Consider the following 26185-nt stretch of genomic DNA (forward strand, 5'->3'; position numbering starts at 1 on the left):
CAATCACTACCTTGCTGGTGCTTCACAGGGATGGAACAGACTCGAAGTACTGCAAAGTAAGACTTTTTCATATTTGAAGAGAAAATGCTCTAACTGTACTTTAAAACGGTTGAGGGAGTAACAGCAAAAGATCTTTCTTGCCCGATTTTTATGCTCAACACAATAAAACTAAGACAGAAAAAAGTGGAAAATCTGTCAAAAGCAGGATTCATCACACTGAATGTTTTGGGGACTTTTTGATCGGGTACGACCCGATCACCTTTTTGAAATGGTAATAATTATTCTTTGGGGTTTTTTTTGCTGGACAATAATTCTTTACGGGTTTTCTCCTACGTGAACTCGCTCGACCTTTACTTCCGGGTCTACTGGAAGGTCAAAGTTGGGTGAATTTAAATTACAGACAGAAGCCTCAAAATCAAAACGAACCACATCTTTTCCAAACAGTTCACGTGATGACGATAAAACCTACATGTAGATGGAATTTGAACCCTGGTCCGAAGATGTAAAAGAAAATGTGATGTCATCATGACATCACCTGGTATCAAATTACCGGTACAAGCTTACTTTTAATTAGGCTATAACTTTATAATGGAACTTTTAATTAGGCTATACACATGTAACTTTATAATGGAACAGTCTCATTAGCTGTTTCGGTGTACACACAGAAACAGCTCTTGTTTCTGTTATTTTTTTTTTTCTCTTTTATTTTTCAGACTTTTTTCTCATAGGATAACACGTGTTTTCGTTCTACAAGTCACTTTTGGCTTTTTTTCAAATCCGATCGACTTCAAACCTGGCACACACTTAGACCACCATCTGAAGATGTGCGCCGAAACTTTTCGTCATGCTGACGTCATCACGTGATTTATTATAGAATTTTGAATATTTAATTTTTCCCATAGACTTTGTACACAGAAATTTAAAAAAAAATGTCAATTTTCAGAGGGCATTTTCGACACTTTGCCAGTAATTCATTTACACCAATCTTTGTCCAAGCAATGACCCTAATTCAAACAACATTGTGTAATGATGACGTCATGATGACGTCATCCGGTGTTTATTTATAGGCAATTAAATTGTGACACTTTTAATATTTAAAAATGCATAAGAAATCAACCGTACGCGTCCGCAGCATTCTGTTGCCGGCAAGTGGTAGAGTAGGTTGAGGACTTTATTTCATTCAGTGTGCGTAAAATCACGTGACCCTTGCTTCCGGTCGAAAAAGGCCAAAACCGAAAGTGGCTTATTATTTAAAAGTGGTAATAGATATGAACTTGCTTTTAACTGTGTTAGTCTCTTGGCTGATAGTATTCTTCAAATCATCTACCGATGACGTCATGCAATCTTCGAGCGCCCTCTAGCGACAGGTTGAACATTTTCAAAAATGTATTTTGAATAGATGTCTGTGGCGAAGTTTGTCGGAATCGCCTAAATATTGGTGTATATGATGACCTTGACCCACTTAAGACGTGTGCGAAGTGGTGTATGACGTCATCAGACCGGAAGTTATAATGAAAAGACCCTTTTTCCTTAAAAAAAATCCTGAAAAATCAACCATGGCAGTTTTTATATTAATTTCTACTTTAATTGTCTATGTAAGGGTAGGTCTAAAATATTTCAAAGCTTCGAGGCAATAAGCAAACTCGGACATGCCCTGCGCACGCTTAAAACTTCAGGTTGACAATAACTCTGCTTTAAAACATGCACAGTCCACAATGTACATGTACATGTACATGCACGTACGTTGTACATATCGTAGTCAGTCAGCCCGCGCGCAGCGCACGTGTTGCTGAGGTCAAATCCTGTCCACAGTGACCGTTTTAGCCGATTTCCGGCTAACTTTGACAGATTTTATGTTCATGCATTGTCAGGGACGTAGGATAGACACTTTTTGTATATAATACGCATGTACATGTACATGTTCATTCGACCTGGATGAAACTCCTTTACGGCAGTCATTAATAAAACGGTCGAAACAGCTCAGTGTTTGTCCACAAACACATTTCTAGTTTTTTGTTGTTTCAGACATTGCTACTGGCAATATTTTGTTCCAGCATGTCCAGGGCACATACCATTTGACCTTTACTTCCAGTGTAACCGGAAGTACAATGATAATAAATTTAACTTGAAGACGGAAGCATTTTGCTACAGTTATATAAATTATGCAAATATTTAGTTAGGAATGTCCAATACAAACATTGGCATGATGACATAATTACACGAAAGGGCGCGTACCAGTACATTCACGCAATGCGTCTCTCCAACTAGGGCTCTCAAAAGTTGTCAAAAAAGGGACAATCTACTGTTTGTGCACGTAATCTTTGTAATCACCCTAGATATACATGCACCTAGGGCATGTAGGGCCTTGTACTTTTCAATCATATTCTCAAAGGTGGCTTAAGTTCAAAACGTAAAATGCACTCAAATTTGATCAAATTGTCTACTCAGATTATTTATTTATTTATTTATTTCAACCGGATCCAACAGCGACCAAATCGCCAATTACAGTAGCACCAAAAATAATTGCAAACAAATAGTGTCACCAGAGTTACCCTTTACATCTTGCGCTTAACTTTCCAGGTTGTGGGTCTCTGGTCAGACCAAAGTTCTGGACTTGATGTAGTGATGCATTTAAAAAAAATATTCAATTTTCAACCAGTTACTTGTGAACTGACTGCAAAAAACATCACCAGTCACTCGGGATACATGGCCTACATGTACAGTATATAAGTGTTGTACATGTAGCTGAATCCAACACTATCACACATAAACGTGAACAAAACTGAATACAAGTATTCGCAGTCACACATACCGGTACATGTATGGGAAGTCAAAATAAACCGTTTTTGTTAAATTTAAGTTGGATTTGAAAAGGCGTCTCTACAAATCCCAGGATTGGGGAAAAATTATATAAAATAAAAAGTAAGAACTACAATGTAGTAAGAAGTTTTCGGCTACCAAAAAAAGGGGGGGGGTTGGAATCTGTAGGCCAAGAATACATAAATTTTGATCCGTATTTGTGTCTTGACATCCTCGTGTAAGTTGTTAGTCTTTATGTTACAGTGCAGGCTCTAAAATTGGCATTAAAAAGTCGGTATATCAAGCAGAAATTGCAATGTGGCAGTGACCTACCGGTATCTCTTTTACAAATTTGTTCCCCTCGACTGGCTTTAGTAAGTCACATTGTGGCGCTGTTTTCAAGATGGCTGTGGAATGTGAAACTTACTTTCTAAGCATGTCAAGTGGACAACGTGTCTTTGGATTCTAAAATGGCACATTCCAGATGAAAGTGCACAATCATTAAAACAATACGTGCAGTAAGACCTGCACCTCAGAAAAAGTTTACCCATATTTGTTATAACCTATGAAATCGTATTGGTACTACTGAAAGTTTAATCCAATACGTCAATGCAAGTCAAGGATTTAAGGGTATTTTGCGAATTGAGTATTTTGAACTAAATGATTTTCTTGACACTAATAATTTGCAGATCAGATTGTACAGTTTGAAACATGCACATGTGCAACCTTTAACGACTGTAAGTCAAAAGTATTTGAATGAATTTTTCTATCCACACAAACTACACATTCTGCTGAAATAAGTTCGAATAAAAAGGCTTTATAGGCCTAGTTGTTTGCAAAACAAAATACATATTGCTTTCATTTATATTATTATTTGATCATAATAATCGAAAGATATTTTGTGTACATGTAGATTGTCTGAGCAAAGGAACATAACTCGGCTAGATATGGTTATTTAAACAAAAACCGTGTCTAACTAAATTCATAACATACATGTAGTAGAAGACTAGAAGTGTTCTTTTAATATTAAACATTTGATGTTTAATCCAATAAATTTTAATCCAATTAAAACACTGCCAATTAATTAACTGTGTGAAGTATAAATCGTCTGGTTATGTGTTTTCGTTCTGACTTTTCTTTGATTGGCCCTGAGGGACGTACTTCAGGGTCAGAAGCGCAAGTTGGTGTTGTAAGGGTTCGTTCTCACTGGATTCCTCGATTAAAGCTTCGTCTGCTTTGGCCCACCTGATGTACCGACAGTGTTTCATCTCTTCAAACAGTTCTCCGTCCTCCAAGTCCTGAAGGTTGGCGACATCGTCCATCTGCAGAGACTCCCGCCGGAACTTGCGGTAGCTTTGCATTTTCTGCACCTCATCTTGTAGCGTGTCGAAGGTGGTGGCATGCATGATCTGCGTGCTGACCCTGCGCATTTGACGTCTCGGTGTTGAGCGTGATGTGGACGAGGCTGTCTGTTGCATGAGGGTGGACTGCCTTTCTATCTTGGCACCAGGATTGTTGCTGATCCCACGTGACTCGGGTGAAAAGGCTGGCGAGGAAAACTTACTGTGGGCCAGCAAAGGGGCCTTGGTGGGAGTGGACGCCTGCGAGAGGACGCTCATGTCAAGACCCGACTTGGGTCGCTCATCACGGTGGCCGTGGTGTGGTGACATGTCATCAATGCATATAGACGGCGCTGGCATTTCACCTTTTGAAGTCATGCGACGGACGTGGTTCTTCAGCTGTGCTTTGTACATGTCCAGGTAGTTGGTTCGCAGCACCTTGCTATTGGAGTCCAGTTGTTGCTCGGCAATGGTGGCGCAGGTACCGACACTCGTCTGAGGGCGTCTTTTCTTTGGCCGCGGTCTTCGGGAGTAAGACATCGGGCTGGATTGAGGACGTACGCCGAGCTTCTTCATGACCATTCTCACCGATTCCTCAGCCGCTGCCGTGCTCTCATTGTCTGCCAGGGCTTTGCTTGCCTCGCTGATAACGCTCTTTGTCCTACTCACCGGTGTTGCCCACTTCCCATCAGTCCTGTCTCCCTGCGTCGGTGTCTCCATCTTCTCTCCGGTGCCACCCGCAGCAGTCGCATGCTCTTCTGTCCCATTGCCTTCTGGAAAGACCTCCACTGCCTCCTCAAATTCCTCCATCACCTTCCGATAGTGATATATCTGGACCTGATCTGATCTCATCGAGGACAGTCTTCTCTTGGACATCTTGAGGCCTTTTCACACTGTCCAAAATCTCCGGGTTGGAACCGGTTCCAACCCCGAGATTTTTTTCAACCCTTTCCCACTTCTAACATTTCAACCCGGTTCCGATCCGGGTAGCGTGCTCTAGCCGGATCGAAATCAACCCTGTGAGGGACCAGGGTTGAAAATCTCAACCCGGATCGAAATTGCATTTTTCGGCCTGAACCGTGTCGAAAATGACAGTGTGAACCGCCCGGGGTTGAGTCACTCACGGCCGATCCGTGTTGAGTTGAGGCCGACATTTTACCGAAAATCTGACACGCCGTGCATAATATTTCCCTCCACCACTATCGCCGTCACAACACCGATCACGAAACAATTGCTCCCTAATTATCATCCAATAATGTATCGGTGTATGGAGCATCCTTTACCGAGTCTGGGCTTGTATTAGGTCTGCAAAATGTACCCCAAAAAAGTACATTTCTAATGCTAAATAGAACGAATCGTCTAACGAAATGACCGGAGCCATTTTGGAAATATTGCACACAGCTGCGCTGGTGTCGTACAAAAATCGGACTCCCAAATCGGATTCCTTTACTCTCTTATTATTGGCCAAACCCTTTCACGTGACAGGTCCTTCTCCTAATAGGCATGCGCAATACTACCAATGAGTCCGTATTTCACAGAGTAGTAAATTCACGCTGAACACCGGCCTGTCTGTAAGCCTCGTGCGCGCAGCAGCCGCGTGCGTCGCAATGCATTATGGGATTGAGAAAATCATCGCAGCGCCCTGTGCCGAATGCGATCCGTGTCGAGAATTTGTAGTGTGAATACACGTGGGCCGTAGCCGGATTGAACGTTACACGGTTCACGTAGCGGCCGTTCCCGTAAAGGACAGTGTGAACGTCGCGTCTCTCCGATCCGTGTCGAAAAATACTCGGGCTGAACCGGGTTGGATCCGGGTAGGTTTCAGCACGGTTCGAAACGGAGATAGTGTGAAAAGGCCTTTGGTGTATTCTCTGGGAGGGGGTTTGCTGGTGGCCACCGATTCAGCGTGAGATGCAAAGTGCTGTTGTCCCCTGACTCTCTTCTTAGGAAGCAGGGTGGCTAGTTCAGCTGGGGTGGGGAGAGTCGTGGCGCGGGGACGGGCCAGGTATGATGGCATCCCCTCGGGCTTGGCCAGCCGCGGCATGGGGCACTCCTTAGACGACACTCGCCAGATCCCCTCATGAGACTTGCGGATGCAGAGGTCCCGATCTTTCTCCAGGACGTTGACCACTTTCTTCAGTCTCTGCTCCTGCGTGCGGTTCTGCATCTGGGCCTTGACAAAGATGCGGCTGGAGCGGGCTTTGAGCTAGTCCAGCAGCCGACGGTAGTGGCGCTTGGTGCTGCCCGGTCCGCCAGTCATGGTGACGACCTTCCGTTTAACAATTCAAAGGAAAACAGCTTGTATAGAAGAATACAACTTCTGTACAAGTATCCTTTGTTGATCTGACTCACTGCTTATCCGTTAAGTGAAGTTTTGTATCTCATTGATAATGCTGCTGCATAATCTGATGATGTCAGTGTCCTGCAATCAAAACAAATGTTTAATGTTATTATTATTTAAGCCTTAGTATCACTTTAATTCAACGCAAGGACGATAACACTATCGCATTGGTAGCAGACCTGCCAATCACTGACAGCGGCCATGCACGGTGAGTGACATTCAGCTGTCCACAGGCGACCAAAACCCGGCCAAATTACCGACTTGACTTCAAGTCGTAAGGTTTCGCCTGCGAATGGACACAATGTAATTGTTATCGACAAATACACTTAGCTACAGGGATCCGTGTTTTCAAAGGCAGCAGCCAACCCAGAAATTGAAACACAAACACATTAATTGTGCCATTTAATATTAATTTGTTGCCTAATAAACACGAGAAACCTTCCTTCGCTTTCGTAATACACAATAAGATTTTTCCGGGTGGGCGGTTTCTAAAATAAAAGTTACACTGTTCCTCACTTTGATGGCCCTTTTTCAATGTGAAGAACCAGTCACTCGTTGGCATTACGGATACACCGTGCCACGAGTATCCTTGAGCAAAAAAAATAATTGCAAAGACATGAAGCAGAACGCGACAACGGGCCTGGAGTACAACTTCCATTGAAGAAAACCCTGTGTCACAATGGGCTTATGCGCTTGCGAGCAACGAACCCGTCGATTAGCTGACTTATTGATGTCCGTCCACCAACCTCCCGCCAAGAACCCATGGAAATACACCAAACGCGGGGAGAATAGCTGAACCACGTGCCTATTATTATTAATGTCCTTACAACTTATTGAGCAGCAACACCCAACAGTGAACTCCGTAGCCAGGAAAAACAACATACAGAACACCAACAAAAGAAATGTTTTCACTCCACGTCTCATACACATGTCGTTTCCCGAAATTTGATCTTTTTTTGCGAATAAGTTAAAAACATATGTATCTACCGAAAGTCAGCACATGCTCAGAAAAGCCACAGAAATCTCAATTGATATTATACCCAATTTAACGGATAAAAATCTGTATACAGATATTTCACAAATTAGGACTTGCGCGCTAAGGCCAAAAAAAAAGTCTTCGGTTTCTGGTATGCGCGCGCGTCGCCGTAGCCATGCGCGTCGGCAAAATGAAAAAGGTTTTTTTTTTCAATGAAAGATGATGTCTCAAAACCACCAAACTCACTGGTTTGACTGGAATCCTGCTGCTGCACAATTTTAACGTATTTTTAGATGGGGTTATGATCGAGAATAAGCTTTACAATGTATGTGGCCTCTCTGGTCTCCCATAATATTTGCACTAAGTTTAGTCGGGCACCATTTGCAGTCATCAGCCGACATTTGAAGCAAAAAAAAAAAACAGGTAAAGAAAAACAAAAAACGAGTTGTCGCACCACTTTTTGGGCAAGCTCCATACCAGAAACCGGAGACTTTTTTGGGGGCCTTAACTTATTAATTTTTTTTTACACAGCGAATTTCCTCCCATGTATTTCAAGATATGATGCAAATATTACACATTTCCCAGCGCATTATACCTTGCGGCACAGGCTACACCATTATAGAATACAGTTCTCGATAATTCATGGTTATACCTCTGCCCGATTGGGACCTCTGACTCACATTATCAGAGGGAACTGAGGAAATATCAACCTCACGATACTCATTCATCAGTTTGGGTGTTTATTTACAACACCGGTCGTTTCTTTTAGTTCCTTGTCAGGTGGGAAATTTCGGGGAATTCTTTTTAAAGGGGCCTTCGGTCTCCGGTAGCGTTTGATTTTACAACATCAACGACTGACTGAGAGGGTTCAGACCAAATATTGCCCCAAAAAAGGAAAGGGATAACTTGACTGTTCGAAAATATACAGTTCGGCGAAGTTTTCGGGGAACAAACTTAAAACATTATCATATTTCAGAAAAATGGGATAATGTTACTTGACGTGACAGAATCTTTCTTAACTCGTAAAAATTGTATCTTATCTTACCTCAAAAGTACTTTTGACATCCATGTGAGAGCAATTGTTAATGGCGGCGTTTTACAGCTACTAGCAACCTTGTAGATATCCAACTATTATGTTGTGTATGCAGACTGCAGTGATCTATTTATAGTGCAACCAGTGTATGACGTCATTTGTTAATCGTCTGTACATTCTAGTACGTGTGTACTCTAGTGTGTTATGGCATGACATGGAACGTGAATACAATACGAAGCAACCAGAAAAGTATCCCTAATCTCAGTCTCTCCTTAATCGGGTATTATTGACGTACGAACACAACAGTGGCGACGAGGATGAACCTTGAACACACGGGTTACGCACAGGATTATCTACGGACTATACATTGTGTGAAACGACCCTGAGTTTTCACAAACTTTTTGCAAAGTTTTCTCGACACGTACGGTGATAACTTTTGCACACACGATGCGCGGTACAGTACAACGTACATGTACATCGCCATTGGTCCATGCATGGTTGACGACGCATAGTAACGATACGTTTTACGATAAACGATAATGGCGACTTTTCAGAGAACTGTGTTCGAGGAATTTAACCCAGTGGACGGTGATATTGATACATATTTGGAGAGACTTGATCAGTATTTCATTGCTGTGGACATTGCGGAGACAGAGGCAAACGCTGTCAAACGCAAGGCTATTTTGTTGAGCAGCATTGGTTTCACGGCATATAAGACACTTAAAGACTTGTGTTTTTCGCAACAACCCAAGGAAAAGTCATTCGAGGATTTGTGTAAACTGTTACGGGGACACTACAGACCCAAGAGACTGGCAGTCGCAGAGAGATTTCGATTTCATAATGCTAGACAAATGCCAGGACAATCGATCTGTGAATACGTTGCTCATTTGAAGAAAATGGCTGTATATTGTGACTTTGCGGGGGATCAACTGCAGGAGAGTTTACGTGTGGGCTGCAGTCTGAGAGCATCCAAAAGAAGCTGCTCACTCGCAACTACAATTTCCAACAAACTCTGGATCTCGCTCTCGCAGAGGAGGCTGCTGCAAAGAATGTGAGAGACATGGGCACCGTGGAGACTAAACCAGTGAATAGGGTGCCTTCTCACTACAAGCGTAATCAAAAATGGCAAAAGCCAAGGTCATCGCAACCAAGGAAGCATTGTGACTGCTTTGGACTGAACAATCACAATCGCGATGATTGCCGATACAAGAGTGCCACATGCTACAAGTGCAAGAAAGTGGGACATTTGCAGTCAGAGTGCAAGTCTGATAGTAAATCAGGCCCTGCACCACCAACCACGAAATACACGCCCCAACAGCGAACCAAGCCCAAAGGACGCGTTCGCTATGTGGGAGACGACGAAAACCCCCGCGAACTTTACGATCCCACTGATGACGCATATCGCGATGACAGTACATTCGTCGACTCGGTTTTTTACGGTTACGACTTTCGATAATTCAAAAGCGGATACGTCAGGAGACACGACAGCCGATACGTACAGCCGTACTTCAACTATCAAGGTTCCTGTCAAGATCGCGAACATTCCCATACAAATGGAACTTGACACAGGTGCCGCTGCATCAATCATGAGCCAGTCAGACTATTCACATTCCAATGCAACCGGTGAATCGTGTCCTACACGCTTACGCGGGTGCCCAATTGCGAATTTTGGGCCAACTGGTTGTCGAGGTTCAGTACGGCGACCAGAAAGCAACGTTACCGCTAATCATCGTCCATGCAGACAAGTACGCACCACCCTTGTTGGGCAGGGAGTGGTTGACAGTTCTCAAGCTGGACTGGCCTAATCTGTTTTCTCAGGGTCAATACGGTGTGAATTCTGACCCAATCGCCGAGTTGAAAAGTGAATATAAGGACATTTTTCAGCCAGAGTTAGGCACAGTACGTGGAGTTAAGGCAACACTGCACGTCAAGGAAGACGCTATTCCAGTTTTCCACAAGGCTCGCACAGTGCCATTGGCTCTTCGCCCCGCAGTCGAAAAGGAACTCGCCAGAATGGAGCAAGAGACAATCATTTACCCAGTTGATTTCAGCGAGTGGGCGACACCCCTGGTGTGTGTACCCAAAACAGATGGTACGGTACGCCTGTGTGGGGATTACAAAAACACTGTAAACAAATCAATCCACACCGATCAGTACCCCATACCTACTTCGGAGGAAGTATTCAGCAAGCTAGCCGGTGGGGAGAAATTCTCCAAAATCGACTTGAAATGCGCATATCAGCAAATGTTGCTCGACGACAAATCCCAAGAATACGTCACGATTAACACGCACAAGGGACTGTATCGGTATACACGCTTACCATTCAGTATCTCATCGAGTCCTGCAATCTGGCAGAGATTCATCGAACAAGTACTAGCAGGTCTGGACAGCACATAAGCAATCATGGATGATGTGCTTGTTACAGGCAAGACGGATGAGGAACATCTCCGCAACGTAAAGAACGTTTTCCAGCGATTCCGGAAATACGGTCTCAGGTTGAAGACCGAAAAGTGTCGGTTCATGCAGGAGAGCGTAATCTACATGGGACGTCGCATTTCTGCAAAAGGGATTCAGCCAACCGACGACAAGGTTGACGCGATACGCAACGCTCCAGTTCCACAGAATGTCACAGAGCTTCGCTCATGGTTGGGGATGGTCAACTTCCAAGCGCAGTTCCTTCCCAACCTGTCGACCATGGCCCATCCGTTAAACGAACTGCTCGGGGATTGTCCTTGGCAGTGGACGGATGAATGTACCAGGGCATTTGAGGCAGTGAAGGACGCCATCAGTTCAGACAAACTTCTCGCTCACTACGACCCAGCACTCCCTCTCGAGTTCGCAACGGACGCATCACCATATGGACTTGGAGCAGTCATGCTGCATGTGTACGCTGACGGCTCCAGACATCCTATAGCATATGCTTCACGCTCACTCAATAAACATGAGAAGGGCTACGCGTAACTGGACAAGGAGGCCCTGGCAATCATGTTCGGTCTCAAACGCTTCCGCACATATCTCTACGGAAGGAAATTTACCATACGGACTGATCAAAAGCCATTGGAGCGCATCCTTGGTCCCAAGACGTCGATTCCAACCCTTGCAGCACAACGTCTTCAGCAATGGGCTGTAATGTTGTCCGCATTTGACTACAACTTGCAGTTCATTCCATCTTCGCAGAATGTGCTCGCGGATGCGCTCTTACATCTCCCATTACCCACAATGGAGGAGGACGATGAAGACGCTATCTACAACATCGAAGACAAACGCCTCGATAGCCTACCAGTAACCAGTAAGGAGATCTCACAGGCTACAAGAACTGATCCTGTGCTTTCGCGCGTGTTAGAGTTCACTAAAAGTGGATGGCCAGCAGAGGTAAGGGACGAACGCCTCAAACCTTTCTTCAATCGCAGACACGAACTATCCACGGAACAGGACTGTTTGTTGTGGGGATTAAGAGTTGTGATACACTACAAGTACGAGAAGTTCATTCTGGGTGAGTTACATGATGCGCATCCAGGAATTGTCAGGATGAAAGAAATTGCACGAAGCTACGTTTGGTGGCCTAACATCGATCGCGACATCGAACAGACTGTTCGTCTCTGTGCTAGCTGTCAACAGACTAGACACCTTCCAGCTGTGGCACCCCTAATGCCATGGGTGTGGCATAGCTCTTCGTGGCACAGAATTCACATCGATTTCGCGCAGAAAAATGGTCACGATTTCCTGATCGTCATTGACGCATACGCAAAATGGCCAGAGATCTTCCACATGAGTAGCACCACCGCGAATGCAACCATCACGGTGCTGCAAGACTTATTCAGCAGGTATGGCATCCCCTACCAACTTGTCAGTGACAATGGACTGCAATTCACAAGTGAGGAGTTCCAATGGTTCCTCAACGTGAATGGCGTAAAACACGTAAGAGTTGCACCGTACCACGCCGCAAGTAATGGTGCAGCAGAACGAATGGTTCAATCCTTCAAACGCGCTCTCAGCTCAAGCAAATCGAGTGTTCGGAGTTTGCAACAACGTATCGACAGTTTCCTGTTGACATATCGCACTACGACACATGCAACAACCGGTCGTACTCCTGCGAGTTTGTTCCTAGGACGCGAACTGCGTACTCGTTTGTCCTTGCTACGCCCGGACGTTGAACGCAAGGTGGTCAACATGCAGAGCAACCAAAAGTTGCACCACGACAAACAGACCCAACTCCGCGAGTTCTATGCGGGGGAGGATGTGTTGGTTAAGGATTTCCGCTGCAAAGAGACTTGGTGGCTGGCCACAGTCGCAGAGCGCACAGCCCCAAAGTCTTATGTGGTAATTTTGCAGGATGGTCGAGTGTGGAAAAGACACGTGGATCAGATGAGAAGAGCAGAACGGTCTACATCCAGTCATTCTCAGAACTCAAGGAATGGGATGCACACCTCAGCTCACCAAGATACTGATATGTCTGACCTAGCATCCATTCCGGTGTTTATCCCTACCGCTGAGACAGCTCCAGTCGTTGGCTCGCAAATTCCTCAGACAGAACGTACACACGCGCCACCCTCAAACATCACAAGTGGTGAGCAGACTTCACAATCGGCGACACCGACCGTAACCGCAGATTCCAGTGCTTCACCCAAACCCCTACGTCGTTCGTCAAGGGTCAGCAAACCCCCAGACAGACTCATTGAGACTATGGAATAACCTAACTGTTGTTCGCAGAGGCCGGCATGAGAGTTAAAATGTGCATGTACTGCACTTTGAGTTGTTACAGTTGTGTTAATGTTTATCTTGTTACTCAAGTTGTTTAAACAAGTTTTTAGAGTTGCAGTTTTGAAACAAACAAAAAAGGTTGCAGTTGAAATTGTACGGTATTGGAATGTCATGGGTGTAAAAAAAACCAAAAAACTAACAAACAAGCAAGCAAACAAGAAGGAAATCCTAAGGGAAGTTCCGTTTATTCAAATTAAGGGCAGGAAGAGAAAAAAGCCATTGCTACAATGTACCTTGTCTAGGGACTTGGATTTAATTATGGAAAAAAGGATTTTCTTTGTTTTGAACTTTGGTTTTCTTGCAACAAGTGTTTGTAGGATTAGCATTTTTTTGTGTAAGGTGTGACATTGTTTTTATAGACAGAATTTTCAGTCGAGGACATTTTCATAGGGTTGAAAATGATATTTGTGTGTGTGTGTGTACAGCTTCCATATTAAGGGGGGAGAGGATGTAGTGTATGCAGACTGCAGTGATCTATTTATAGTGCAACCAGTGTATGACGTCATTTGTTAATCGTCTGTACATTCTAGTACGTGTGTGCTGGAATTTACTACCTTAAGGAGACATGCACACAATAGGGAACAAAAGATTGTATACGTCTCCGCAAGAACATTTCTATAGATGAATACGTCTCCACAAGAATTTCACGAAATAGATATATGGATTTTACTCAAAAACTAGTAATTTCCAAGGTGGGTTGATGTGTCGCAAATGGAAGAGTTTTAGAAAAGGGATATTTAGTCCAAATTTCAGCCCAGGAAATTAATTCTGGTTAAAATTAGAGCATTTTGAAACTTCAATTTCAAACTCGAAACTTTACTACACGAGAACAAAGAAATGTCTCCACAAGGATACAAATTCCAGAATGTGTGTACTCTAGTGTGTTATGGCATGACATGGAACGTGAATACAATACGAAGCAACCAGAAAAGTATCCCTAATCTCAGTCTCTCCTTAATCGGGTGTTATTGACGTACGAACACAACAATTATCATTCGTAACTACCAGCATCAACTAAAACCTCGTTGATTGTGGGCGGGCGTAAGATGGGTGGCGAAAACAAAGAACAGCGATTAGTGTGCAGTGTTTAATTAACAACGGACTTATCTCTCAGTTAGTTCAATTCACCGCCAGTTCAAGTGACCGCTACCCGAGATATCGTAGTGCGGTCCTTTAGATGTTGAAAACAGTCTTGATTCTCTGAAATGATGGTGTTGGATCGGGGAGAAATCTTGGCACACTTAGGCACACCACACAGAGATGAAGAGGAGTCATTGCTTGCTTCGCATAAAGTGTCACATGTCAGTTGAAGGACATTAATGTTGCTTCTTTTTAAGCGTTTCCGCGAATTCCTTGACCGTCTCGCGCAGTCGCTACACACATGGGCGAATAAACGCGTTGTGGCCCGCAGGAGAGTAATAAGTGTGCAACGGCCAATTTTTTATTGTGACTTGTTTATCGCGGTATGGATGTTGCGAAGTCAATCCTTTGTCCATCACTTCAGGCTTAAGGTATACTGTACCAATAATCGATACCGCGCCATTATTCGAAGGTTTTCATGTATTGATTCAACCACAAACCTTGTAACGGGCTTGGCTGAAAGGAATCAATTTACTTATTAATAATTCATTATTGCATGAAGTTAGAAAATATCTCAGTTCCATGTGCCTGTGTGTACTTTATGGAGACTTCAATTATTTTATAATGATGACGTCATGCACGCAAAGTTAGAAACTATGACAAAACGCGTAGGGTTCTCATCTTAAGGTTCGTGGTTCGAGTTCTCTCCTGGTCCTCATTTTTTCCTTTTTTTTTGCACACTCTTCGATTGTTCCCCCTTATTATAACTGTGAGGCGGCCCTATTGTTTAATTGAGATTCGAATTTCACAGCAGAAAAGCTTTTTTCTTTTCTGAATCGAGGTTTGTGGTTCGATTCCTGTCCTGGTCTTCATTTTCCCCCTTTTTTCAACAGTTTTCGACTTTTCCCTTTAATTGTTATTATTAAAGTCGGATTTGAATTTGATAGCAGAAAAAAATCCAGAAATACAAGCGTGCAGTCACGTGCACGGCTTCTGCTCTTCTGTTCTACAAACTTTCAAGTTCATGGCCCACAATAATTGCTCTAATAGCAAAGTATATTTGAGGGTACACAAATTGTGATTTGGCTCGCGTAGGCAATGATGGGCCACTTTAATTACAGGTCTGCACCCCTCGTAGTCTCGCACCACATAAATAGTGGTCTCGATCTCCACCACCAAACTCATTTTGGGGGACAACAACTCAAGAAAAACATGATGTATTAGCAGTATTACATTGAATTTTCGTACACTTATTTGTCATAATGTTCAACATTACGAGATTTAATTTCATAAGAAACCGTCGAACAATGGAGCTATTATGAGCGCTACAAATACGATCCGAATGGTAGTCAACGTCGATTTTTCGCGTTTAAAACACTACATTGTTGCGATCATATTATATTTGTTGTTTCATGTTTTCACATGATATTCAATCTCCTTATGTAACACATCGTGGAAACTCAGTGCGCGAAATTTCAATGTAATACATAGTTGTATTTATTGAGTAGTTGATCGAAAACGAGTTTGTCATGATGCGCGTTGTACGTGGAGACTACTATTTATGTGGCGCGCTTTCTATTGAACGAAACCTAGACAGACACACGTGTGCAGCGGCTGCGAGTTTACTTTGCGCTCCCTTATTCTCGAAAGAACTGTCGGTTGTTGTTTGACGGTTTCTCACGAAAAGGAATTCTCCTTATGTTACACATCAAGACCGATCACTGGCCGAACTTACAGCAAAGACTGGCGTCTTTGCTGTAAGTTCTTTTGGAAAACCGTCGTAATTCGTCAGTCCTCTGAAGGTACGGAATTCAACGGTTTTTGCTATTCCTATGGAAACATGCATTGTCAGCCTGGTTATTCATATTGGTCAAGACCCCCATTGGTTTGTACACAGTATGCCAGGAGGTGAGATACAAACATTTTGACCATTGGTGACCTCTTAAATAGTACGAGGGTTAAGCAAGCGATCACACTTCTGTAGCTCAGATAAGTGGGGTGATTTTTAAATGACAAAATAATTTTGTTCTGAATTGATTTTCGGCTTCCCTACAATTTGTAGCAATGGGACCATCCATTCCACCCCCAGGCCACATGTCATGCATGTAGTGCAGAGTTAGTCCAGTATTTCAGCTGCATTTATGGGGCTAACAATCTGACAAAAAGCACTTTTTTTCGGCACCATCCGTGATAGCCAGCCCCACAAATGTGGCCAATTTGCTGTACTACCTCCGTAAATATAGGCCACACTTGGAACATGTACCCGAACATAGAACTTTGTCAAGTTTTGATTTTCATATTTAGACTTTGTAGTTTATTTATGCTTTAGAACCCTCTTATACTAGCTATAGAAAAGAAGTTAGGCATTTTTCAGACGTCATTTCGATAATGCAAATGTGTGCAAAGTGCAAACAAACTAGAATTACACAATCAGTGACAATCAAAATGAGCATACATGTAACAATTATGACAATTAGCCGCCGATGTTGCCCGTTGCCATCATGAATATTATCAACCTTAAGCGTCATCATTCTTGGTATTTCCTAACCTTTATACTTTAGGTCAATTTTATAGACAATATCTTGCTCTTTCCAGCAATACCAAACACAACACTTGTAAATTATGTCGAAGAAAAAGTTTATACGAAGAAATAAAACTCTCCAAATTCAAGGTAGTTTGTTTGATTTTTTGCTTTAAAAATACAGAATTTTAATATGCAACCTTCATTAGCACCTTCTGGCACCATGCACTGGAAAATTTGGGGTTTTCTGATCCGACATACATGGTTCATATTTTTAGTGGCAAAACTGGTGTCGCAGTGTATCACAAAGGGGGTGATACATGTACGTGGGTGTACATGTAGCAATGTGGGCCGGCAGAAGTCAAAGGGCGTGGCCGGCCAGCGCTGCGCCAGTGCGGACCACATAATCTTAACACAATGATTCACTTAACTTTGTCAAACTGTTACGTATTGAACACACATATCGCACACCTATGTTTCCTTTGTCAATTCTCTGTCAATTGAGTACCAAATATGTTTCATTCTCTGCCTGCTAGAATAGTTAATTGACTTGAATCACACCCCCTTACATGCCTATTATTAGGGTTGTCTGATTTAAATCGCGTTGATTTAATTCACCGATTTAAATCCCAATTTTTAATTCTTGTCGCAACATTGTTGTGTTATATTGTGACATATGTACCGGTATACTCACATGGTGATTTTATCAATTATTCCTTCTGTTTGTACTCACTCTAAAATGGATCTCCTTATTTGTATTTTTATTCAATTTAAAGCAAAGCACTCAGAGTGTGCAAACCTACATGTACCAACATGACCAAGGATAAACAATTCCCCGCCTTATTGTCAGTTCACCCGAAAGAAATACTCGCATTTATGGTGAAAAATCCTTTAAAAAAATCCTACATGCAGACCCAAAACAAATCCTTTAACTCAAACATTTTGTGTACATGTATGTATGCCTGTGTCGGTCTACCTTTCCACTCCCCCATTGTATAAAATGGTCTAGTCCATTGACCTGTGTGGTTAGATTAGGTGGGTGATAAGGGATACAGGGTCACCGGGTCAGTGCCACGCACAAGAAGAGGGTCACGCAGGGTGATCTGTTGAAAGTTTTCCAGCTGATGGGTGAAAAAAATCTGTAAAAAAAATCCTGCATCCAGATGAACATGTAGACTATCTGGATCACTTCCAAAATCCAATCGATTTGTACTTTACCAAAGACCACTCCCGCAAAAACTTTCATGAAAATCCGTCCATAACCAACAAACCAACCAAATCACAAACCAATTAACCCTTACCCTACTAGACCCTCCAACGCATGCCAATATGTGCCTCAAGAAAATCTCCTATGTTTTTTGCATGGCCCTCCAATATCTGCCATGTCATTTCAAGGGTAACTGGACAGGCACTCCAATACATGCCACAGAGAACAATGAGAGTCCTCTGATAACAAAGTGAGTGCCCCCAGCTGGTCAGTATCAGGCACCCCCAGGGCCTCCAACTCCTGCCAATTGGAGCCTTCACTGTTAAGACAAACTATCTGCCAATAAACTGCAGCTGGAGGGCATTGGCATAACCAACTGACTTGCAGTAAACTACCCTCAGAGAGTAAGGGTTAACGCCGGTGCAAACATAGCCTCCTTGGCGGAGCTACGTAATAAGTTTTTGGATAAACGTTATGAAATTGAAAATGTTGCTCAAGAAAATGAAATTGACACTTTATTAATTGAATAGATGTTAATTTTTCTTTTTAGGTTTCAAAGCCAGTTCCCTGGCCGCAGCCTGGGCCTGCATGAGGAGTTCAGCCTGGTGGAGGTGCTGAAGGCCGTCATGATGCAGCGTGGACTTGGGCCGTAAGATGAGCGAGTTGGAGAAAAAGCTGAAGTGCCTGCAGATGCAGCGCAAACTTGTACAAGTAGAGCAAGGTGGCAAAAACGAAGACGAAAATCCACAAACTGAGCACCATCAAACCATCGGTAAGCCTGTTATACCCAAAATATGGCAGTGGTCCCAACTGTAGTCCAAAATATGGCAGAGGTTCCAACTATAGCCCAAAATATGGCAGTGGTCCCAACTGTAGCCCAAAATATGGCAGTGGTCCCAACTATAGCCCAAAATATGGCAGTGGTCCCAACTATACATGTAGCCCAAAATATGGCAGTGGTCCCAACTATAGCCCAAATATGGCAGTGGTCCCAACTATAGCCCAAAATATGGCAGTGGTCCCAACTATAGCCCAAATTATGGCAGTGGTCCCAACTATAGCCCAAAATATGGCAGTGGTCCCAACTATAGCCCAAAATATGGCAGTGGTCCCAATTGTAGCCCAAAATATGGCAGTGGTCCCAACTGTAGCCCAGATTATGGTAGTGGTCCCAACTGTAGCCCAAATTATGGCAGTGGTCCCAACTATAGCCCAAAATATGGCAGTGGTCCCAACTGTAGCCCAAAATATGGCAGTGGTTCCAACAGTAGCCCAGATTATAGCAGTGGTCCCAACTGTAGCCCAAATTATGGCAGTGGTCCCAACTACAAATTATGGCAGTGGTCCCAACTATAGCCCAAAATATGGCAGTGGTCCAAAGTATAGCCCAAAATATGGCAGTCGTCCCAACTATAGCCCAAAATATGGCAGTGGTCCCAACAATACAATGTAGTTGGGGTGATGTCATACTTGGGGCATTTCACCTCTAAACCCTTCAATAAGAACATATTTCATGTTGCTGTGAAGCACACAACTTTGCTGAACAATGAATCAGAGTTGTAATGACTCAAGTCAATGATTTACAATGTAATTGACTCGACTCAGGTCCCAATGGGTAATTGACTCGACTGGACTCGAGTCTCTCATCAGTAGACTCGACTTTACTTGAGTCGAAGGTTAATAAAACTTGAGTCCTAACACTGTGCGAACATTACAAAGTTTTATATTCACATTACCGTCGAGTTGTTGCCGTTTATCGCGTACAAATACATGTATACGCCTCAGGCCAAAAAAAAAAAAGTTCTGCTTTCAACCGGAAGCAGAATTTTTTTTTTGTAGGGAAACCCCCTATCTACCCTATTCTGACAGCCCCTACCCTAATCTTGTTATGGGAAAAATGACAAAAAAACACCAAAAACCATCAATCTCTGCCTTTAACCCATGACTACACGCAGACTCCTCCATATGATCGTACCAAAAAATATTGGCAAAAAAAAGTCCCTACCCACATGTACCTACCCTATTTTCGAATGACATGTAATTGGAAGCAGAATTACTTTTTTTCTTTTGGCCTTATCACGGACTCCCAACTCGTGTACTATAATGTAGCGCACAAATTACTATCCCGAAACCAGAGTTTTCCCAATTCTTGGTTTCATCTTCGGCTTCGGGCGATTTCCTAAGCCCTTGATGAAACTCCAACTAAATTTATGTTTTCAAATTTTGTTTGATATTTTCTATATAATCAGAAACAGTTTCAAATGTTGCAATTTGTCAGCGTAAAAAATATTTCAGACCTGAATCCAAACCAGAGATGAAACCGGAGTTCACTTCATGTTAATTGGTACGCAGATCTTTGGTAGAAACGTCCAGCAGAAACTGTCTATTGGGTACCATGCAGCGTTTTTTAAGTCTTTGGATTTTCATTACAAACTTGTGCCTTGTGTTCTTTCTTCCATTCTGTAATTTATTAGATGTTGTTCAAATATCACTGACTTAAGCCGGCCTCAGGTCGACCTGCGATTTGCTTGCGCCATGACGGAACCGTCGGCATCAAGCAGAAAAATAATACTCAGATCACAAAACTGAGAAATCGTGTGATTCTCTTGAACAAGCGGCATCCCGATTAAATAATCGCAATTATATAACTGACATATATCCTAGTCATTTGATTGGTGGAACTCACATTACGTGACATTCGTTATTGCTCCCATTCACGCCGCGGCTCAAAAAGTACTATCCGCCCATGGGGAGTGGGAAATACTATTCAACAGTTAGGATCATGAGGCGGTATTTGTGTGCAAATGCATGCTGGTGTGCGCGTTCAGCGTTGCGCGTAGCGCGTATTGTTCCAAAGAGCCAGCGCTACAGCGTTGGGTTCAATCATTTTCGTGAAGGGGTATTTGGAAGAGAGAAATACATTTTCCCTCAGTTTTCTATTGCAAAAAAAGTTCAAATATATCAAATGACAAGGATCTATATGTCAGTTATATAAAACAAATATTGAGTGGCTTTAAATTGTGAAATGGGAGGAATATTATCGCTCAGTAACATCTGGACTTTTCCAGTTCACTCGGCTTCGCCTCGTGAAATGGAAAAGTCCAGATTTTACCTTGCGATAATATTCCTCCCATTCCACGCTGAGCCACTCAATATTTGTATACCATGCTCAAAATTGCTCATGTCACCTTGACGCGACGATCCACCACGATTCCACAGCATAGACAGTCATAGACAGACTTTACCAATAAGGGAGTAAATGTGTTTGGCTGGCTCGGCTCGAGCCATTACCAGCGCGCATTCCCCTGATACGGTCTTAAATGTACTTGTGGTATTCCCATTCACAAATAGCTTTGAGTCAAAAAATCGGCACAAGTCAAACAATTATACATTTCCGATGATTTTGTTGAACAGTTTTATTTAATTTTTTTCTAAACACCCCTCTAGCTATGGTATGGAATATCCTCTCGTGAGTAGGTAAACAATCGCCTTATATGGTGATTGACGCACGTGTGCTGCGTACTACGTGATGTTGCGCAGAACGTGCGGAGTGCCAGAGTAGTGTGCTAATTGGCTAATTGGAAAGGATGATCTTGATGCGCACACGATCGCAACGTCATCATAGAAGTTGAAATTTTTCTTCTCTTGCTACTGTTGATTTTTTTTTAGACCCGACTAATTCCTATCGTGTTAATATCGTCGCAGTTACACTCAGGTCGCAAAAAATTGGTGACTGAAATCTTCCCGCCGGTGATAGCTCAGGCACAGCTTGATCCTGAAAAGTCGGTCGTCAACTGATCTTTGTCAGTCGCAAGGTCGACCTGAGGCCGGCTTTAAATTGACTAGAGCACAGATTCTACTTGACTCGATTCGACCACACACTGTTACTCCACTCGACTGGATTTGACTCAAGTCACTTCCTTAAAATGACTCGACTCGACTCAAGTCACAACATTCAGTGTCTCGTTACAACGCTGCAAAGAATAGAATTTGTTCATTGTTTAGCAGATGCCGGTTACCAGCTTCATTCCCATGTGATTTATCTTGCTTGGAACTAGTTCTCTTGCACAATTGTTGTCTTGGTAATTTTTCCCATAGATGATGATTTTTCTGCCAATGTTCACAGGAATTGTGAGGATCTGACCAGCCCCGAGGTGGACCGTGTCATCGTCCAGCGACTGAGGGTTGATGAAGTCATTGACGTCCTTTACGGCAAGCTGATGACCTGTTGATCATCAAGGGAATGCGAGACAGTAAGTGATTCCATTTGTGTAGCAGTTCAAGAACGCATAACCAACAAATTTAACAAGCTGTATCTCTGTTAAATTTACAAACTTCAAATGGGCATAATATCACCTACATTGTAGGAAAGTCCGTTTAGAAAATAAAAAGGTCATTGTAAAAAAAGGGAAGATCTTTATTTTAAAAGGCATATAGGATCATTTGATATTCATGACTTTTGTTCGTTTTCAAATAATAAGACCATTCAAAATCAAAAGAAGAATGTTGAATGCCTAACCTATTGAAGTTTCAGCTCAGTGATACCATTTCCCCCCTAGAAAACAGTAAAAAAAAAAAAAAAAAAAGTGCTCAACCTTTTGATCATGAAACATAATTTGTGTGTTTGTAACTCTTTCTTCAAAAATGAGTCGATTGACTGATCGTTGGAAATCCCCTACATTACTCGGTTTTCTAAATGACAGCAAGACAGACGGAATTATTTTGTGGGGTGTAAAAGTTAATACCGCGGTATGCAACATTTGCAAACATCAAAAAACAAAATTACTAAATTATTATGAAATTTCAGTGAATAATAGTCTCAAGTGTCCTATGAAATCATGGCACCTAGTGTGCTGTCATTTTCCAGAAAAGTGGAATTTTTGTATCAATTTCCAATGATTGTTGGCCGACCATCATTGGAAAAACCTGACTGTTTTCAATACTGCCCCCAATTTGCCAATTATAGTTAGTACACATTTTGTTTGCAATCGGTTACACATCTGTGAGTGCGAGCAATTAAGCCAGCTAGTCTGGTTCCCTGACCCTATCGGTACAATTCCCTGACGCCTATAAATTGCTCTGTTTTGTCTGAAGTAGGGTGAGGAAACCATACTACAAGACAAGAACAGCATTTTTTTCTTGGTTTTCCCAGCATCTATGAACACAAAACTTTAAATAGGTCAGTGTTAAAATACTTGCTTTTAAATACTTACCCCCCAAATCCTTCTATATATGAAAATTACAGCAAAAGAAAATTTTGTACGGTATACATGTTTGTACCGGTATGTACACGTTTAAAAACCAGTCTGATCTGATTAAATGCAAATGATCCTATACGCCTTTAACATTATTTTTAAAAACCTGTTAAAATAGCTTTTCAGAAGAGTCGTATTTGATTCAGTAAAAGACGATTTGATTGTACTCAATTTCATTATAGGTTATTGGCTTGTTGTGCCCATGTTTAGGTAATGTTTTGCTCCAGATCGATTCACTTGAAATCATTTATGTCTTTATGAATGGGTTAAACTGCTTTATTAGAAATCCAAATGCAGAGTTCCAAGCCACCTGACACCGAGTGTTCCTTCTTGGTTCTCCCCAGCTTTTCTCTCATGAGTCCGTCGCAAGCCTCTCCCCAGCAGGGCGCACTAAATCCTCCAACGTCTCCTGAGTCGTTTCGTCCAAGACACCCAACTAGACACCAAAACGGCCCCGCTGATAGCGATCCATGATGTCCAATGCATCAATGATGACTCCAGTGCTTACTTACGCTTCTTCGGCGGCTACTCTTTGTTCTAGGCATGGGAGAGCTCGGGAAGGGGGCGGAGTTTGAGGCTCTGGAAGGGAGGGAGATCTTGAACAGTCTGCTGTGTATCGACGTCAAGCTTGATGGGCTGGAGTCTAGCAACATGGAACCATTGCTGTGCCAGTTGCTGGAAAGGGCAAACATGCCCAGAGAACTCAACAAGTAAGTTTACTCACATCTTGTGTTTATTTGGCAATTTATATCCACATAGTTCCGACTGGCGAACAAGAGTCAAGCCATCCCAAAAATCAGTAAGCCCAACTAGATTTTCATTTCACTAAGGTGAAATTACCATTGAACAGATAATTACCAATCACTGACCATGTTTGTCCAAACAAATTTTACACTAAAAGTGTAGATGGCGGCTCAAAACTGAGTTTTTATCCAACAGTCGTGATTTTATCCTCATGTCTCAGACAGGCAAACCTGCTGTAGATTTGCAGCAGTTTGCATTAGGTTCAGCTCATGAGTAGTCTGAGTATCACCCGTTCTAGCCCTAACTCCATTCAAACGTCTAGGAATGCAAATGTGTGCAGTGCCATGAGCTAGTCAATCAGAGTCAACGTTAAATCAGGACGTTATTTCATTCCGAAATCTTGACAACATGTACAAGTGTGATTGGTTGATTCCGATGCAGTGTTTTATACTAAAACAACGGCCGGGCCTAGATCTATAGAATCTAGACAAGCTTGGGGTGTATCGCGTAACATAACACAGAGTGCCTGACCACAGCCTTTGTGTGCTCAATTCACAGCGTATCCCATGTTGTGTCTGGAGGTTTTTTTTTAATCATGTATATGATGCGACAATTGGTGAATGACCGAAGGCCTGATATAGAAAGTGCCCTCTGATTGGTCCAAATCTAGAGGTGTTGCATAATTAATCAGCGAATCTGCTCAAATATTATATACTAGCTCATGAGTGGATTTACGTCTAAAATCAAGATGTGCCATGGTCCTTTCAAATGCCACTTAGAAGTTGAGTCGCTGTTCCAAATTGTTTTAAAAGTGTAGCCAGGTTTTTGTACCATGCCAAAACAAAACGAGCACAAATGGCCATTTGATTTATGTTTTAAAGTATTGAAGGTCAATGTCAAAAGAAGAGCAAATCATTCTAACTTGAAATTTCGGACGGGACACATGGTTGAGTCAAAGTCAAAATCGCCTGGTGCAGAAATAACTTCTGTAATTAGGCCACAGTTGGGAACACATTGGGAACACACAGTGCTCCAAAAAGAAGCTTATGGAATTGGAACATTTCAACTTTTAAGATGTGCCCTAACTTGAACCAAAGATAACTACAGGAGCAGAAAAATAAAGAACTAAGCTTTCAGTGCCAAGCATTTGAAGTATCACATGGAAACAAATTTGTGGCAAGTTTTGTAAAATCACAGTTACCAGAGATACAGAGAAAATGTTGTTTTAAATGAAACTTTTGTTACTTTTTTTCCATTCAGATTGATGAGAATGAGGTTGATCACATTGTCAACAAGGAGTGTGAAAAACTGGACAAGAGACTTGGAGAGGGGGCCAAGGTGAGCTTGCCGACACCCAAGATTTGCAGAGGGCAGAACTGGACTTGGCTGTTTTGGGCAGAGATGTAACCAGATCAGTCACGTTGAATAGATTTGAGACTGAATGACTCTTAGTTAACTTGTGATGACTTGTGACTGATTTTGTAAACAGTTTGGCTTAAGGCTCGACTAGGTAGTCTTGTATTTTCCAGTTAAACATTTATTTGCGGTAATTTTTCTTGGTCATATGCGAGACCTGTCGATGCAAACTTGCAATTTACACATTCATTTTGAAACAATACACCCAAGAAGTCTGACATCATGCAAGTCGTCTAAGTGGTAAGTCTAAACAATGTCTTGTTCGCCACTTTTACCTTCGGATTTGCACAGGCATAAGTTGAACGTGTTTTGATAAAAAGTAAATGGTAAGCCCTTATCGTATTGAATTTGTGATAAAAACTTAACTTTCCCCATTTTTATAAAAATGCAAGGCTAACCCTTACCGTATTGAAATTTTGATGAAAATTTACGTTCGTGCTATTTTTTGATAAAAACTACCATAAAAACTAAGTTTGTTTTTGCCCCTTTTTGATAAAAATGCGAGGCTAATCCTTTACAGTTTTGAATATCTGATGAAAAGTTAACTTTTGACCAGTTTATGATAAAAATTCAAGGCTAACCACGAACCGGTTCGAATATGTGATAAATAATTCTTTTTGTCCCTTTTTGATAAAAATGAAAGGCTAATCCACTACCGCTTTGAATTTGTGATAAAAAAAATTTTGCCCTGTTTTGAAAAAAAATGCAAGGC

The 26185-nt window shown here is 42.3% G+C and overlaps 1 long non-coding RNA gene and 1 pseudogene across 3 annotated transcripts; one reads left to right on the forward strand and one right to left on the reverse strand.

Moving 5' to 3' along the window:
* Nucleotides 1-26185, forward strand: LOC119732919. 3 transcript variants are annotated; one of them, XR_005271639.1, is made up of 5 exons: nucleotides 1-56; nucleotides 18609-18830; nucleotides 22157-22311; nucleotides 23658-24023; nucleotides 25318-26185. It is a non-coding gene; the product is annotated as an uncharacterized LOC119732919 (long non-coding RNA). The 3 variants fall into 3 exon arrangements; XR_005271637.1 differs by having other exon boundaries at nucleotides 22185-22311; nucleotides 25318-26184; XR_005271638.1 differs by lacking the exon at nucleotides 1-56 and adding an exon at nucleotides 16087-16132 and having other exon boundaries at nucleotides 22185-22311; nucleotides 25318-26184.
* On the reverse strand, nucleotides 1973-6478 carry LOC119732918 (annotated as a pseudogene).

Source organism: Patiria miniata, unplaced genomic scaffold (assembly GCF_015706575.1).
Source record: "Patiria miniata isolate m_02_andy unplaced genomic scaffold, ASM1570657v1 HiC_scaffold_25, whole genome shotgun sequence".
NCBI lineage: Eukaryota > Metazoa > Echinodermata > Asteroidea > Valvatida > Asterinidae > Patiria > Patiria miniata.